Below are 6,000 nucleotides of genomic sequence, written 5' to 3'. Positions count from 1 at the left end.
AACTTCGTGTATTAAACGTATCGTATGTTAGATAAAATTGATAAAAAGCACATGTGTAAGTGTATCAAGGTTGCATTAAAGTTAAAGGAAAGCTATTTAAAGCATATCTTCTCAAGCTATTTTTCTTCATTCTACGCTATTAGAAAATGCCCATTTTTCTTAAATTTCTATTTTTTTTAAATCTTCTGGCAACCAGGCGCTAGATTCTAAAGTTTAGCTCGAGAAAACAAAATTCTTTTTAGCGAAATATTTTCTTTTTGCTTTTCTAAACAAAAAAAAAACAATCGAAACCCTTGCAATTTTACTCGTAGCTCTTCGAATTTTCGGTAAAAGGAGAATAGATTGAGAAAATTCTCGAACTCGATAAAAAAAAAAAAAAAAGAAAAGAAAAAGAACATCAACGAAAATGAAAGAGCAACGGCTTTCGGAATTTTCCGAAAAAGCGCGGCGACAGAAAGGGAAGCTAATCAACGCGAATAGAACCGGAGAAGAGTTCCGTTAACACGCTCTCGGATCTAATGTAAGAACGGCGCAGCACGGTGTAACAGCACAACAGCGATAATTTGCGCGCGGTTCATGACCAACAAGTATATTTTCACAGACGACTGTACCGGAGTTTCGCAGAGAGAAAAGAGATTTCCGGGCTCCTTTCAATGAACGGCCAACATTCTCTCATGGTGAGAAAATATATTTCACACGACGATGATCATCCTTGCGTTTCTCTTCCTCTCCCACCGTCTCTCTTCCAAAAGTTTATCCCTCAAACGTTTGACCCAGAGAAATAACAAGTTACATACAAGGATGAAAAGTGGCTATCACAGATGAATTCTATTTGATGGAAATACATATGAAGAACCTGTCGCAAAATTGACTTTCGCCTTGAATTTCAAGGTCAAAAGATTTTTTTCCTTTGCATTTCATTCTACTCGTCAAGAAGATGAAACTTTTTCACGGAACCACATAGGTCGCAACTTAATGGTTTTTTTGAAAAAGAAAAAGTAAAAAAATTCTTAATCGTTTAATACCGTGGACGCGTGGGTGCTAACAGCGACTTTATGGTTCTAGACGCGTGAGAATGTCTATTTTACGTAATTTTCGTATTAGGTTTCACTAACATTTGATTCATCATAGTTGCAGCATCTGTGCAAGTCTAAACAATCGAATGATGAAACTAACTGTTAACATTATTCGAAATATAAACATTACATCTACGAGTCCAGAACCATAAAGTCGTTGTTAGAACGCACTTTTCTTTCCATACTGTACATACGTTAGAAACATTTCAGTTAATACCGACTGCAAAAAGAAAATTTTTCGACAGTATAAACCCAGACAACGATATACCGTATGAAAATGGAAAATACTTGAAAATTCTTAACAGACTGTCGCTAAAGATCGAAACTGCTCGTTCGTTTGATTGTATATCATTTCGTCGTAAAATTATGCGAGGTACAAATGGCAAGGAACGACCCAGCCACGTAAACAATTAATTCACGTCACGCCTACACAAGCGCATAATTGCATGCCCTTTCTATCGCCGTGGAATACAAAATAGGGGAAACATCGTCTGGCGAACTGTCGTCGATATTAATTATGAAATCAACATTCTTCGCAACGCGTATCATCGGCTAAATTGAGAAACTAATCTCTACTACTAATCTCTATTTTGACATTGTTATCACTCGTGGTTATAAAACTTACCAACACGACACACGATACTCTCTTTTCTCTTCCTCCTTTATCAGAGCACTATAGATCACTGTGTGAAACACTGACGTTCCAACATCGAGTCAGTCGTCAAGGTCTAAACTGTTCTTACTTATCGAAAACAAAGACAATTTTTCAAGCCAACAATTTCTCCTCAGAGCCGATAATCTATCAACAACTCGAAATGTTATAATTCCTCTGGAGCAAGGTTGCGACGAAAAAAAAAAATCGACGGAATGGCGAATAATATTCGATTACGTTATTATATTTATTGTCGGAAAGGAATACGCGTGACCGGCAGAAAGATGAGAATTGTCGATGTTGGACGACCGAATGACGAGCGATCGAATGGTCGGAGGATCTGTAGGCATCGACTCTTGCCCGAAGATGAAGGAAGAGGTAAGTCACTGACAAGCTACGGCGCAGGCTAGAGCCCCGGCGCTACAGGAACATCATGCCAAGTCGAAAAGTTTCCGGCAAATTTTTTTAACTACGCTACTTTCTTGCTCAACCATCTCTCTGCGTCTCTCCCCCCTCTCTCACTCTTTCTCTCTTCCACTTTTTTCCCTCTCTTTTTCACCGAATCTTGCACAAATTAAACGCAAGTCGAAAATAATCTCTGGTGTAATAATTTTTTCTTTTCCTTTTCTTCTTTCGTTTTAATAATTAAAATTAAACGAGACAACACTACAGGGACACCATGCCAAGTCGAAAAGTTTCCAGTAAATTTTTTTAACTACGTTACTTTCTTGCCCCGCCATCTCTCTGTGTCTCTCCCCCCTCCTCTCTCTCTTTCTCTCTTCCACTTTTTTCCCTCTCTTTTTTACCGAATCTTGCACAAATTAAAAGCAAGTCCAAAATAATCCCTGGTGTGATAATTTTTTCCTTTCTTTTTCTTCTTTCGTTTTAATAATAAAAATTAAACGAGACAACACTACAGGAACATCGTGCCAAGTCGAAAAGTTTCCGGTAAATTTTTTTAACTACGCTACTTTCTTGCCCCGCCATCTCTCTGTGTCTCTCCCTCCTCTCTCTCTTTCTCTCTTCCACTTTTTTCCCTCTCTTTTTCACCGAATCTTGCACAGATTAAAAGCAAGTCGAAAATAATCCCTAGTGTGATAATTTTTTCTTTTCTTTCTCTTCTTTCGTAATAATAATTAAAATTAAACGATACAACGTGATAAATGGATTATTTTTACTCATACCAAGTTTAACAAAGTCCAAGTGCTCATTTCATAGCATTTTCATAGTATTTTTTTCTTTTTTCGCAAGTTTTGTAACTTTTCTAATTATTTTTATATAACACTTTGATAATTATTTTTGTATAATGATGATTTTTAATTCTTCGTTTCTTCTTAACACAGACAGAAAAAATTTATACGCATGTACGTACGTTCTACGTAGAATATATATCAAAGTTGCTTAGTACGTTATATTAGATTATGGAATTAAATACACCAGGTGAATTCTCTTTCGACAATAGAGAGAACACTTGGAAATCTGACAATTTTTCTCTTTGTATACAGAGTATCTACCCTGAGAGAGAGAGAGAGAGAGAGAGAGAGAGAGAGGTTTATGTGCCAGCCTATGTACTCTCTTCCTGCTAGGATGTACTCGGCGGCCATGTTGGTTCAGACATTTCCATCTTTTTCTCTCCTGGCCGTGCAAGCCGGCTTTCAATTTTATTTCGTTTCTCAATCATACGCCGTGCCTCGTCCAGGGATGCTGCAATGCGGCTCGCGTACCTTGCATCGATTGCACCGACGTTACTTTTTTCCCCCATCGACAAAATAATCATAAATCCGACTCGCGTACGTTTCCCGCGTTTTTTCATCGCAACTTACTCGAACAAATAGCCCAAGCTATTTCGACTTAATTTTATCTCCTTGCGACTTGACTTTTCATTCACATTCGCGATTTATCACTGCACTAACAATAAAATTTCATTTATCTTAAAAAAAGAAAAAAAAAGTCCATGGCAAGAGCCTGTGTTTGAACTCTTGTTTCCCTGTAAATCTAAATAAATCTAAATATCCCTCGAGCGCGAAACGATCGATCTGAAGACTGTTTTTAATGACAGAAACTTTCACGCACGCGCCAAAGACTACGCTTTCATTATCTAATTGATTTAACGTGCACGCGGTGGCGATGCAACGCGTCACGATTTTATCCGTCTAATGGATCTTAGAAAATACGAAATAGCCAGAAGTAAGTGTTCCATGTCTGATCAAAAATTCTCCTTCGTGATCGAGGCGTCAGGCTCGAGCGTAGATAATTAATTGCAACCAGTCGAAAGGTTATTTGTGTTCCGTCTAACTTTATATGCCTAATCACGTGATTTATAATTAATATTATATATTAAACATATATATAATATATATTAATATTATATATTATGTTAACATTAATATAATAACGATTAATTAATAAATATTCAATATAAAATGTTGTCGCAGACAAATGTCAAAACGTTATCTATCAAGAAATTCGCAGTCGGTGATTTTGAGGAGAATTCCAAAAAAAAAAAAGAAAGCCACCGATTTCTAATGAATGAATGGGTTCAAAGTTCCTTGGGGTTGTATCCTTTTTAGTAAAACATCAAAAGATGAGAAAAAAAACTAAAATTGAATTTAAGTTGAAATGTTGAAATAAAAAAATAAATAAAACAATTACGGATTTGTTTTAGTAGGAAGTGATTTTTGGCCCACCCTGTAGAATCAAGGCGAAATCAAGATGTCCGATTTCACGCGGCGTAATGGACAATTTTTCTAGACGGAAAATTCCGATTTAGAAGAGAATATAAATAAATTGAAACACCAGTCGCGATACAGTTAATCCCTTCAGTTAGTGGAACACTAACACTACGAGTAGGTAAGCTCCGAGGAAGGAAGCGACGAGCAGCGATGTGTTCATACGCCACGTGCCCGCAACACGCTCTTGCAATTAGGCCTAGGAATCGCTATTGTGCTGCAGAGCCTGACCCTCCCGAACAGAATCCCGACAATGGGAATGCGAGCAATTTGCCGCGAGCAACTGGCCCAATTGCAGCACCGTCGTGGAATTGGGCAAACTTTGCCAATGAGATTCCCCAAATCGATTCGCCCACTCCCATCTCCTTTCGTCTCTTCGTTAACAAGTTCAACGGACGACTCTGCACTTTATTTCTCGTTTCGACGCCGACTGAACTATCTAGCCCTGAACTATATCTGCCCGATGCTTTCAAATCGGAAGAGAATTACTCCGTATCGATCCGTGGATTAAACGGAATGAATAACAAAGTTATTAGATCATCCTGTTAGAACTTGCACTGATGTTTTATTAGCAACTTTATAACGCTCTGTAGTGATTTTATTTTCTTAAGCATTTGCGTTGGCAACTGATTGCGGACCATAACGAGTGCGGACCAAACTGTACACAATAATTCGTCCTAGTTAAATACATTGACATTTAGTGTGATTACTGTTAAATTATATTACAGATTAAAGCTGTATTGAAAGCTTTAATCTGTAATATAAATGAAATAAAATTTTCTACAGTGTCAGAAAACGATATTACTTGTAGGTATTCTTAACTACTTGCGCTGGACATAAATTGCGGACCATAACGAGTGACCAAACCGTATGCGATAATTCGTCCTAGTTAAATATATTCTAGTTAAATACATTGACATTTAGTGTGATTACTGTTAAATTATATTACAGATTAACGCTGTATTGACTTTTAAATGAAATAAAATTTTCTACAGTGTCAGAAAACGACATTACTTGTAGGTATTCTTAACTACTTGCGCTGGACATAAATTACGGACCATAACGAGTGACCAAACCGTATGCGATAATTCGTCCTAGCTAAATATATTCTAGTTAAATACATTGACATTTAGTGTGATTACTGTTAAATTATATTACAGATTAACGTTGTATTCACTTTTAAATGAAATAAAATTTTCTACGGTGTCAGAAAACGACATTACTTGTAGGTATTCTTAACTACTTGCGCTGGACATAAATTGCGGACCATAACGAGTGACCAAATCGTACACAATAATTCGTCGTTTTCTTTCTGAACTCGTCGATACGATAACATTGGATAGAAATGATTAGAAAGAAAGTAATAAACTTATCATTTATTTTGTCTGGGTTACAGTTAAATATATTTAAAACTGAGGAAATATTGCAATTTTAAAACAAAAAATTCTCGACGTGCGTGACACGTCATTCCAGCGCAAGAGGTTAAATAGGATAATGCGGCACGATATACGGTAAAACGATTGATATTTTAATTAAGAAAATG

Source organism: Frieseomelitta varia, unplaced genomic scaffold, assembly GCF_011392965.1.
Source record: "Frieseomelitta varia isolate USP_RPSP 00005682 unplaced genomic scaffold, Fvar_1.2 scaffold_885, whole genome shotgun sequence".
NCBI classification, from domain to species: Eukaryota; Metazoa; Arthropoda; class Insecta; order Hymenoptera; family Apidae; genus Frieseomelitta; species Frieseomelitta varia.
This window is presented reverse-complemented; position numbering follows the sequence as displayed.